The sequence below is a fragment of the Scyliorhinus canicula genome, chromosome 16 (genome assembly GCF_902713615.1).
Source record: "Scyliorhinus canicula chromosome 16, sScyCan1.1, whole genome shotgun sequence".
Lineage (NCBI taxonomy): Eukaryota > Metazoa > Chordata > Chondrichthyes > Carcharhiniformes > Scyliorhinidae > Scyliorhinus > Scyliorhinus canicula.
In genome coordinates, this window is record NC_052161.1 from 79,306,763 (window position 1) to 79,319,293 (window position 12,531).

The following is a 12,531-nucleotide window of genomic DNA, read 5'->3' on the forward strand; positions in this document are numbered from 1 at the left end:
GTGTCTGCATGGATTTCCTCTGGGGCTCCAGTTTCCTCCCACAGTCCAAAGATGTGCAGATGAGGTGGGGTACGGCGGGCGAGTGGGCCTTGGTAGAGTGCTCTTTCAGAGTGTTGGTGAAGACGCAATGGGCCAAATGGTCGTCTCCTGCATTGTAGGAGGTGTTATGGGCCAGGGTTTGAAAATTCCAAATTGTATTATGGAGTTGACCTGACCTATAACTTTTTATGTTGAATTTGGTTAGGATGAGCACAAGAGCCTACCTTTCAGGTGTTATTCAACAGTCATCCTAGACATTTTAATAATCAAAATAAGCTTTATTCTAAGAACACTTTATATATGAACACACAGCAAGAATTTTTATCAATTACAAACATAAAGATACCCTACAGCTGCAGTAATCTATGTATAATGCTTAATGAATTCCCCCTTACCTGTTCCAATTCAAAAACAAAATCCCATAAACCAAAAAAAAAACTTATTCAAGGATGTGGCCCAGATCTCTGAATTCCCATTTGAATAAGACTTGTTTCCCCTGAGATTCTGACCCTGTCTCACCAGCAGGTTTAAACCCTTCCGGAAAGCAAACTATACATTTTAAGTTACCTAAAGCAGGTAGTTATAATCAATGGCTTTGTTACTGGAACAGATATTTGGAATGAAAATAGAAAGACAGGACAAACACTTCTGTTCTCAGCAGCCAAATGTGAAAGCGAAAGCAAAAACAAACCTCACAGGCACAGCTTCACCCACATCACTGAAGCCATGTGATAAGACAAAAATCTTTCTTAAAGGGACACTCCCAGGGACTTCACCTGAGGAAGGAGCTCCGAAAGCTAGTGATTTGAAACAAACCTGTTAGACTTTAACCTGGAGCTGTAAGACTTCTTACTGTGGACACTCCAATGACAGAGGGTTGATCAATAAGTTTGCGGATGATAAGAAAATTGGTGGGGTTGTAAATAGTGAGGAGGATAGCCTTAATTTACAGGAGGGTATAGATGGACCAGTCAAATGGGCTGATCAGTGGCAAATGGAATTCACTTTGGATCAGCGTGACCTTGGTGTGCATGTACACTGATCCCTAAAGCTAGAAGAGCAGGTGGATACAGAAGGCATATGGTATGCTTGCCGTTATTAGCCGAGGCATAGATTGTGAGAGCAAGGAGGTTATGCAGTAACTGTATAAAATGTTGGTTAGGCCACACTTAAGAGTATTGTGTGTAGTTCTGGAATCCACATTATAGGAGGTGGATGTGATAGCACTGGAAAGGGTGCAGAGATGATTTGCCAAGATGTTGCCTGGGCTGGAGAGCATTAGTTATGAAGAGAGATTAGATAGATTGGGGTTGTTTTCCTTGGAGCTGAGGAGGGAGGGCATTATTGAGATGTATAAGATTTTGAGGGGCATAGATAGAGTAGACAGGCAGGAACCATTTCCTTTGGTGAAGGGATCAATGACCAAGGGGCACATATTTAAGGTAAGGGGCAGGAAATTTAGAGGGGATGTGAAGAAAAACCTTTTCACCCAGAGGGTGGTGAGAGTCTGAAACTCACTGCCTGAAAGGGTGGTGGAGGCAGACCCGCAGATGTCCACTTGTGATGCCAAGGTATACAAGGCTATGGGCTAAGTGCTGGAAAATGTGTTTAGAATAGTTAGGTGGTTGGTTTTGACCAGCACAGATGTGATGGGCCGAAGGGTCTTTTCAGTGCTGAAGCCTCTATGACTAATTAGGGATTCTATGGATTCCCAGGCTGCAGTGAAGGCTGACACAGGGACGATTAGATCAATATGTATAAAATTAAAGGTTGGGGAATTTACTTCAAAACTTGGGGAGTCCCCATAAAGCAGTGGAAAAACACACTCCGAACGAGTACTGTGAACATATATTTTTCACAGAGGCAGGGTAGCAGTGTGAAGTTTCTTTCGGCTTTCCAGCCTGTCAGTTGCATTGATCAGTGACTCCCTTGCAGTGCTCCCACATGGACCTGGGAGCGGAACTGGCAAAAAGGGCCGTGTTTAATAAGGCCAAGTCGGCTCTTTTTGGGAGTAAGGTGAAGTTTGGAATGGTGTACCTAGCCTGTCTGTGCTGGATTTTCCTCTTATTGTATAAAGTTCTGTAATTCTGATAGCATGCGTTTGGAGTATGGGTTTTTAATGTTTTAAAGCAATTGTTTGGAATGGTTAGGAATATGGGAGGGGGAAGGGAGTGGATGTGAGAAAGGATTGATTTGGTGTACAAGATAATAATCAGGTTTGGATGGGGGTCAGTGTGTGGAACCTTTGAAAATACGATTTGCATTTCTCCTCAGGTGGGGGTCACCCTGCCAGCAGAGATGCTGGTTAATGGAAGTGAACTGGGGAGAAAACTGCGAATTCTAGGGCAAGGGAGTGTTTTGTTGGTTGGGATAACGAGTCATGGGTGGTTGGGTTTTCTTTGTTTAGGATGGGGAGGCAGTCGGTGTGATATTGGGGTGTGGAGTGGGAAAAGGTGAGGGGGAGTGGGGCTGGGGGATGAGAGGTGGGCTGCTGACCGTAAAGGGGTCAGGTGTGGGGTTCTGGGGGTGGAGGGGTTAGGGGGGAGGAGGGGTTAGGGAGGAGGGGTTAGGGGAGGGGAGGAGGGGTTAGGGTGGAGGAGGGGTTATGGGGGAGGAGGGGTGAGGGGGAGGAGGGGTTAGGGAGGGGGAGGAGGGGTTAGGGGGGAGGAGATGGGAGGGGGAGGAGGGGTGTGCCTGATTTCTGGGTGAGGCAGGGCCCTGTTAGATTCCCATACGATTAGGATATGGCTGTAAATAAAAGCAAATTCTGCAGATGCTGGAATCTGAAGCAAAAACAAAATATACTGGACAATCTCATCAGGTCTGACAGCATCTGTGGAGAGAGAAGGGAACTAACGTTTTGAGTCTGGGTGACTCTTTGTCAAGGCTGAGTATGGCTGATCAGGGTTGGGGGGAGGGGGAGGAAATGGAAATGAATGGGCTGATGAAAAATACTTGGGGTAAAATTGTATTTTGTAAATAATGCCAGGAACAATTCCCTTCATAAATTGATAATTTTACAATCCTTACATAAAAGGAAATCCCTGCCAAATCTTGAGAGATTGATCAGGAAGCTGTTATACTCCAGCTCATTAATATTTCTGTGGAGCAAGGGCAGCACGGTGGCACAGTGGTTAGCATTGCTGCCTTACGGCGCTGAGGACCTGGGTTCAAATCACAGCCCTGGGTTACTGTCCGTGTGGAGTTTGCACATTCTCCCCGTGTCTGCGTGGGTTTCACCCCCACAACCCAAAAAGATGTGTGGGTAGGTGGATTGGCCATGCCAAATTGCTCCTTAATTGGAAAAATTAATTGGCTACTGTAAATTTAAAAAAATATATACATATTTCTGTGGAGCTGCCAGCATCATTTCTTGGTCAACTCGCCAAGAGGTCAAATCGAACAAGAACATTTTTTTATTCTTCCCTCTATCTCCTACCTTGAAGAATTGAATATGAACAATATTTAATGGGTGTTCACCCATTTGAAGAAATTAAAGGAGGATGTGATTTTGTTACAGGAGACGCACCTGTGAATTAGGGAGGGTGGCCTTTTCGGTGGGTTATATAGCGGTGGATCCGGGGGGAAGATACGTGATGGTCAGTGGGAGGTTGCAGGGAACTCCTGTGGTTTTGGTGAATGTATATGTACTGATTGGGATTGGAGAGTGGCGAATGTCGTGCCCCTGTTCAAAAAAGGGAATAGGGATAACCCTGGGAATTACAGGCCAGTTAGTCTTACTTCGGTGGTAGACAAAGTAATGGAAAGGGTACTGAGGGATAGGATTTCTGAGCTTCTGGAAAAACACTGCTTGATTAGGGATAGTCAGCACGGATTTGTGAGGGGTAGGTCTTGCCTTACAAGTCTTATTGACTTATTTGAGGAGGTGACCAAGCATGTGGATGAAGGTAGGCAGTGAATGTAGTGGACATAGATTTTAGTAAGGCATTTGATAAGGTTCCCCATGGTAGGCTTATGCAGAAAGTAAGGAGGCATGGGATAGTGGGAAATTTGGTGGGTTACTGGTATAGGGTGGATATATTGACTTGAGTAGGGTGATCATTGCTCGGCACAACATCGAGGGCTGAAGGGCCTGTTCTGTGCTGTACTGTTCAATGTTCTATATGAGGCGCCCAGAATCATAACCGGGTGAAGCGCCATTTTTCAAAAGTAGAGAAAAAGAGGGCTAAAGGCAGGATGCCGCCGGGGGAAGCGCTGAGGTATATGCCGCACGCTAATTGGTTACAACCGGGACTATTAATTAATATACTATGAGGCCCTTTAAAATTGTGAATTTCTGAATGTGGCCCTTGCACGGAAAAGTTTGCCCACCCCTGGGCTAACCAATAGAAGTCAGAGAGTGGTGGTAGATGGCAAATATTCAGCCTGGAGCCCAGTAACCAGTGGCGTACCGCAGGGATCAGTTCTGGGTCCTCTGCTGTTACGAAGATTGGTGAAGTTGTGGATAGAGGAGGGCTGTTGTCGGCTGCAAAGAGATATAGATAGGATGCAGAGCTGAGCTGAGAAGTGGCAGATGGAGTTTAACCCTGACAAGTGTGAGGTTGTCCATTTTAGAAGGACAAATATGAATGCGGAATACAGGGTTAACGGTAGGGTTCTTGGCAATGTGGAGGAGCAGAGAGATCTTGGGGTCTATGTTCATAGATCTTTGAAAGTTGCCACTCAAGTGGATAGAGCTGTGAAGAAGGCCTATGGTGTGCTAGCGTTCATTAGCAGAGGGATTGAATTTAAGAGCCGTGAGGTGATGATGCAGCTGTACAAAACCTTGGTAAGGCCACATTTGGAGTACTGTGTGCAATTCTGGTCGCCTCATTTTAGGAAGGATGTGGAAGCTTTGGAAAAGGTGCAAAGGAGATTTACCAGGATGTTGCCTGGAATGGAGAGTAGGTCTTATGAGGAAAGGTTGAGGGTGCTAGGCCTTTTCTCATTAGAACGGAGAAGGATGAGGGGCGACTTGATAGAGGTTTATAAGATGATCAGGGGAATAGATAGAGTAGACAGTCAGCGACTTTTCCCCCGGGTGGAACAAACCATTACAAGGGGACATAAATTTAAGGTAAATAGTGGAAGATATAGAGGGGATGTCAGAGGTAGGTTCTTTACCCAGAGAGTAGTGGGGGCATGGAATGCACTGCCTGTGGAAGTAGTTGAGTCGGAAACATTAGGGACCTTCAAGCGGCTATTGGATAGGTACATGGATTATGGTAGAATAATGGAATGTAGATTAATTTGTTCATCAGGGCAGCACGATAGCATTGTGGATAGCACAATTGCTTCAGAGCTCCAGGGTCCCAGGTTCTATTCCCGGCTTGGGTCACTGTCTGTGCAGAGTCTGCACATCCTCCCCGTGTGTGCGTGGGTTTCCTCCGGTGCTCCGGTTTCCTCCCACAGTTCAAAGATGTGGTTAGGTGGATTGGCCATACTAAATTGCCCTTAGTGTCCAAAATTGCTCTTAGTGTTGGGTGGGGTTACTGGGTTATGGAGATAGGGTGGATGTGTTGACCTCGGGCAGGGTGCTCTTTCCAAGAGCCGGTGCAGACTTGATGGGCCGAGTGGCCTCCTGCACTGTAAATTCTATGATAATCTATGATTAATCTAGGACAAAGGGTTGGCACAACATCGTGGGCCGAAGGGCCTGTTCTGTGCTGGATGTTTATATGTTCTATGAATTGGAAGGATACAGAGTTTCACAAGAGGGTGCTGATGGCTATCCTCGATCTGGAGTCGCATTGGCTGATTAATGGGGTGGTGGTGGGGGGGGGGGGAAAAGAACTTTAATTGAGTGCTTGAGCCCCGATTGGACAGGTCATGTCCCGAATCCCTGAAGACACCGGAGTGCCGTGGGTTCAATGGAGATTTTGGCACCCGAGGGAGGAGTCTTTTTTCTCATGTGCACTGGGTTTTCATAGTGGGTGAGGCCTTGCTCCCTGGGGTGATACGGACGGAATACGTGGCAATTGTCATTCGCCCATGCTCCGCACGATGTGGATGTGTGTTTGGAGAGCGGTCGCACCCAGCGACCTCCGTGGAGGTTGGATGTGACATTGTTGACGGATAAGAATGTGTGTGAGAGGATAGACACTGCAGTAGGAATGTATGTGGAGCTTAATAAGAGCGAAGGGGTCTCATCTTCCAAATGCAGGGAAGCATTAAAGGCGATGATTTGGGGGGAGCTGATCTCAAGGCACACAGAGATGAGGCAGGAATGATGGCGATTCAGAGGTTGGTCGAGGCTATTTGGGTGGTGGGCTGGAAATACTCTGCTACCCCGAGGGAGGAGTAGTTGTTGACGGAGCGGAAGATGTTCCAGATAGAGTTCAAATTGGTTTCGACGGGGAAAATGGTTGGCCAGCTGCAGTGTACGAGGGGCATTCTGAGCATGGGGAGAAAGCCAGTAGGTTGTTGGTGCACCAGTTGAGACGGCTGGCAGTCTCTAAGAAGGAGATAGTGCAAATTAAGGAGCCGGGATGTGGAGTGGATTCCAATCCAGGAAAGGACAATGAGGTGTTTGAGACTTCACCAGGGGCTGTGCAAGGTGGAGCTTTGGGATGATACAATTCTTGGATGGTTTGGACTTCCCGGTGGTGGAGAAGGAGAATGCAGGGGCTGGAGACTGCTCGGACTGGAGGAAATTATGAAGTGCATTGGTTCTGTACAGTCTGGCAAGGCTCTGGGCCCGGGCGATTTCCCATGGAAATTTATTGAAAAATGTGCGACGGAGGTGGGGGAACCACGTCTTACTTAAGATGTTCAATGATACAGTGTCCCGGGGGGAGCTGCTTAACACATTGGCTTCTATCTCTAATCCTGAAGGAGGATTAGATCCAGAGGAGTGTGGCCCATATCATCCTATATCTCAATTGAATGCTGACCTATTGAGAGGGAGGAATGGAGCATCAGGTTTCTCTATATGTGGGCAACTTGCTGTTGTATGTAACAGACCCTCAGTGTTGGAAAGATTATGGGGGTGTTACATTTGACTACTTATCAAGTTATAAACTCAACGTGGGGAAAAGTGAGGTGATCCCGGAGAAATCTCAGGGACAAGGGTTTGGAGAAATCACCATTTTGGCCGGCGAGGTCAGGTTTCAGATATTTGGAAGTACAGGCGGTTCACGACTGGGCATTGTTGCAGAATTTGGTTGGACTGGTGGAATGGGTGAAGGTGGATTTGAAAAGGTAGGATGCTCTTCCATTATTGTTGGCAGAAAGGGTTCAAATGGTGGTCCTTCCAAAATTCTTACTTGTAATTCCAGAGTCTCCTGATATTTTAACCTTTTTTTTGCTGAAGGCTGGCAAGACACCTCTGGTACAGAGAGAGTTTTTGCAGGGAGATAGAGAGTCGGGGGGGGGGGGTCGACATTGCCGAATTTGATAAACTATTACTCGGTGGTGAACATTGAGAAGGTTCAGAAATAGGTTGTAGAGGAAAGGTCAGTTTGGGGGAAGGAAGGAGGAGGCTTCCTGTACAGGATCGTGTTCGTGTTTGAGGGCATTGGTGATGACTCCTCTTCTGTTCTCACAGTCCGGTGGTAATAGCCTCCATAAGAATATGGAACCAGTTTCGGGGGCAGCACAGTGGTGCAGTGAGTAGCACTGCTGCCTCAAGGCACCGAGGTCCCAATTTCGATCCTGGCTCTGGGTCCGTGTGGAGTTTGCACATTCTCCCCATGTTTGTGTGGGGTTTGCCCCCACAACCCAAAGATGCGCAGGGTAGGTGGATTGGACACGCTAAATTGCCCCTTAATTGGAAAAATGGGGGGGCGGCGGGGGGGGGGGGGGGGGGGGTGAATAGGTTTAGGCATTTAGGAAGGAGCTTTCTACGTTTCCTCAGTTGCTGTGCCCCCCCCCCCCCCCCCCCAACTCCCAAACCCCCCCCCCCCAAGCCCCCCACCCGGGTATGCAGTGTGTTCAGATGAGATAAGGAAAGGGAAGATCTTTGATACTTATGGGCAGTTAATGGAGAGGGAGAATGCCTGGCTGGAGGAGATAAAGAGAAAATGGGAAGAAGGGTTCCCATTTGGGGTGGAGGGTGGGTGGGGGAAGGAGGAGGGAGAAGAGATGTGGAGTGAGGCCCCACATAGGGTAAACTCAACCTCATGAGTGGGTTATTTTTCAGAGTTGGAGAACAGATGCAAGTGTTGTTCAAGGTGGCCGGTGAAACACTCGCCTTTGGTTTTACCCTAAATTAAAGAAGTTCTGGGAGTTTGTATTTGAGACGATATCCGTAGGTGGTCATATTTGGGGTTTTAGGGCAGCACGGTGGCCTAGTGGTTAGCACAACCGCCTCACGGCGCTGAGGTCCCAGGTTCGATCCTGGCTCTGGGTCACTGTCTGTGTGGAGTTTGCACATTCTCCCCGTGTCTGCGTGGGTTTCGCCCCCACAACCCAAAAATGTGCAGAGTAGGTGGATTGGCCATGCTAAATTGTTGTTCCTCGATTCAAGAAAAGGAATAGGAATGACCCTGGTAATTATAGGCCGGTTAGTCTTACTAGGTGGTCGGTAAGTTAATGGAAAAGGTCCTGAAGGACAGGATTTGTGACCATTTGGAAAGATGCAGCTTAATCCGGGATAGTCAACATGGATTCGTGAAGGGTAAGTCTTGCCTCACAAATTTGATTGAATTCTTTGAGGAGGTAATTAAGTGTGTAGATGAAGGTAGAGCGGTTGATGTTGTGGACATGATTTTATTAAGGCGTTTGATAAGGTTCCCTATGGTCGGCTCATGAAGAAAGTAAGGAGGTGTGGCATAGAGGGAAATTTGGCCAATTGGATAAGTAACTGGCTATCACATAGAAGACAGAGGGCGGTGGTGGATGGAAAATGTTCTGACTGGAGATCAGTTACCAGAGGTGTACCACAGGGATCAGTGCTGGGTCCTCTGCTATTTGTGATTTTTATCAATGACTTGGAGGAGGGGACTGAAGGGTGGGTCAGTAAATTTGCTGATGACACCAAGATTGGTGGAGTAGTGGATGAGGTGGAGGGCTGTTGTAGGCTGCAAAGAGACATTGATAGGATGCAGAGATGGGCTGAAAAATGGCAGATGGAGTTTAACCCTGATGAGTGCGAGGTGATTCATTTTGGTAGGAAAAATTTGAATGTGGATTACAGGGTCAATGGCAGGGTTCTGAGGAATGTGGAGGAACAGAGAGATCTTGGGGTTCATGTCCACAGATCTCTGAAGGTTGCCACTAAAGTGGATAGAGCCGTGAAGAAGGCCTATAGTGTGTTAGCATTTATTAACAGGGGGCTTAAGTTTAAGAGCCGTGGGGTTATGCTGCAACTGTACATGACCCTGGTGAGACCACATTTGGAGTATTGTGTGCAGTTCTGGTCACCTCACTATGGGAAGGATGTGGAAGCATTGGAAAGGGTGCAAAGGAGATTTACCAGGATGCTGCCTGGTTTGCAGGATAGAACTTATGAGGAAAGGTTGAGGGAGCTAGGGCTTTTCTCTTTGGAGCAGAGGAGGATGAGAGGCGACTTAATAGAGGTTTATAAGATGATGAGGGGGATAGATAGAGTGGACGTTCAGAGACTATTTCCTCTGGTGGATGTAGCTGTTGCAAGGGGGCATAACTATAAGATTCAGGGTGGGAGATATAGGACGGATGTCCAAGGTAGGTTCTTTACTCAGAGTGGTTAGCGTGTGGAATGGATTGCCTGCTGTGATAGTGGAGTCGGACACTGTAGGGACTGTCAAGTGGTTATTGGATAGGCACATGGAGCACACCAGAATGACAGGGAGTGGGATAGCTTGATCTTGGTTTTGGCCAGGCTCAGCCCAACATCGAGGGCTGAAGGGCCTGTTCTGTGCTGTACTGTTCTATGTTTGTTTATTATGAAAATTGTATAAAGTTGAATCAATTGTCTATATTTTAAAATGGAAAATGTCCTGAATAAAAATATTTTAAAAAAAGAACGAAACATTTCCACAAATATCCCCATCCTGAGTGCAAACGGCATCTTCAGCCACCCAATGGATGATCCAGCTTGGCCTCTGCTGCAGCTCTCCAGAATGACAGATGCCAGTCTTCTGCCAATTCGACTCCTTCCCACGTGATAAACAGTTTAAGACACTGAATACAGCAAAGGCGCTGTGCCGTGGCAACATCCCGGCATATGCCACAGTACTGAAGGCATATATCATAGGACTAGCCACATCCCTGGCCAACTTGCTCCAGTATAGCTAAGAGGTTCAATCTCGACCTGGTATAAGCTATCTACAAGAGAACAGGACTGATTCAGCAATAACCCCACTCACCAATGCTTAGTTTGGATTCCTGCCAGGGCTAATCAGCTTGTTGGTCTAAACATGGAAAACAAACAATTCCAAAGGTGATGCGAGAGTGACTGCTCGTCACATCAAAGCAGCATTTGACTGACTAGATCAAGGAGCTCCAGCAAAGTTGAAGTCAATTGTAATCTAGGAAATTCTCCACTGATTGGAGTCATACATGGCACAAAGGTGGTTTTCGGAGACCATTCGATCTGTATTAATGACTTCGATGCAGGAATAGAATGTACTATAGCTACATTTGCAGATGAAACTAAAATAGTTGGGAAGGCAAGTTGCAATGAGGAAATACATTTACAAATGGATATGGACAGGTTAGGTGAGTGGGCTAAAATTGGGCACAGATACATGTGAGGTTATTCATTTTGGTTGGAGGAATAAAAAGAAAACTTATCTAAATGGAGAGAAACTGCAAAATGCTTCGGTGCAGAGGGATCTGGGTGTCCTCATGCACGAATCACAGTAAGTTATATGAAGGTGCAGCAGGTAATAAGGAAGGCAAACGGATAAAATATAAAAGTAGGGAAGTGCTGTTGCAACTATATAGGGCATTGGTGCTAAAGGGGATTGATAGGGTAGATACAGAGGGGATGTTTCCCCTGGTTTGACACGAGAGGCCATAGTTTTAGCCCAGTGTTTTTCAAGCGATTCATTTTTGAAAACTGGCTGCCTTTCACGACCCACGCCACGTTATGGGTTCATCAGACAAATAGATTCTCCAGTTATTTTTTAATACATCACGTTAATTGTTGACATTTCTGTATTATTAAATGTAAAAAATTGTAAATGAAAATGTATTTTCTATTTTTGTTGTTGTTTGGAGATCTAAATAACTTGTAATAAAAATATCTGCACAGATCAGTGAGCAAATCTTTTGATTATAGACGCCTGAGGTTTTTGAAGGGGAATGAGGCAATTGGAAACACGCCTGGATTTGGGGCTGATCGCAAAGGCAGTCGCACAGAGAGCGACTGATCTCAGAAAGCGAGTGGAGAGTGGCTCCCCATTTAAAATATACATGAAACCCCTTATACACGCACAGTACATCTTTAAACTAAGATCTGATTGACAAGCTTAAGAGTAACAGATATCAACAAGATTGCAGAAATTGAACCAACTGATTCTCAGTTGATAACATTATAACATTAACTAACAGAAATTCAAGATTAATGGACAATGGTAACATAGGCAGACATCAATCATGCACCCGATTCTGAATGTTAACCCTGAAATCGGTCCCTTTGTGCGATCATCGACTCTGTGCTCCCTGTGATCATAATCTGAATTTGAACAGATCTATTTACCCCCCTGACTGGGATCGTTGGAGTTCCCAAACCCACACCCATTGCCCCAGAGCAGGTTAAGGAGGCATATATAAATATGCTTTGTGAAAATGGACCAATTGAAAGGTAGGGAGAACCTCACAGGAGACACAGGCATTATCTGCTAGAGCTAGATCCAGTATAAAAGGGTACTCTGGCTATGAGTTACTGATTACGGTACTTGTGGATAGAAATTCCAATCGGCAGTCAGTTGTTTTTTTTTTGGGGGGGGGTGCAGGCCTGGAAAAATAAGAGCACAAAGCACTGCTGGAAACTAACATTGTGCAGGAGTATCTGCAGGAAAAAAAATTGAAGATAAGAAACTCTAAAATGGACTTTGGAGAGATAGAAGGGGGCCTGAAAAAGCCCTGGCGGGAACACAGAACATAGAACAGTACAGCCCCTTCGGCCCTCGATGTTGTGCCGAGCAATGATCACCCTACTTAAACCCACGTAACCCGTATACCCGTAACCCAACGATCCCCCCATTAACCTTACACTACAGGCAATTTAGCATGGCCAATCCACCTAACCCGCACATCTTTGGACTGTGGGAGGAAACCGGAGCACCCGGAGGAAACCCACGCACACACGGGGAGGACGTGCAGACTCCACACAGACAGTGACCCAGCCGGGAATCGAACCTGGGACCCTGGAGCTGTGAAGCATTGATGCTAACCACCAGGGAAATCCCCAAGGCGTTCTACACTTATGTGAAAAATAAGAGGATGATCAAAGTGAGAGTAGGGACAATCGGGGATAGTGGAGGGAACTTGTGCCTAGAGTCTGAAGGGATGGGGGAGGCCATAAATGAATACTTGGCTTCAGTATTCAGGGGAGAGAGGGAC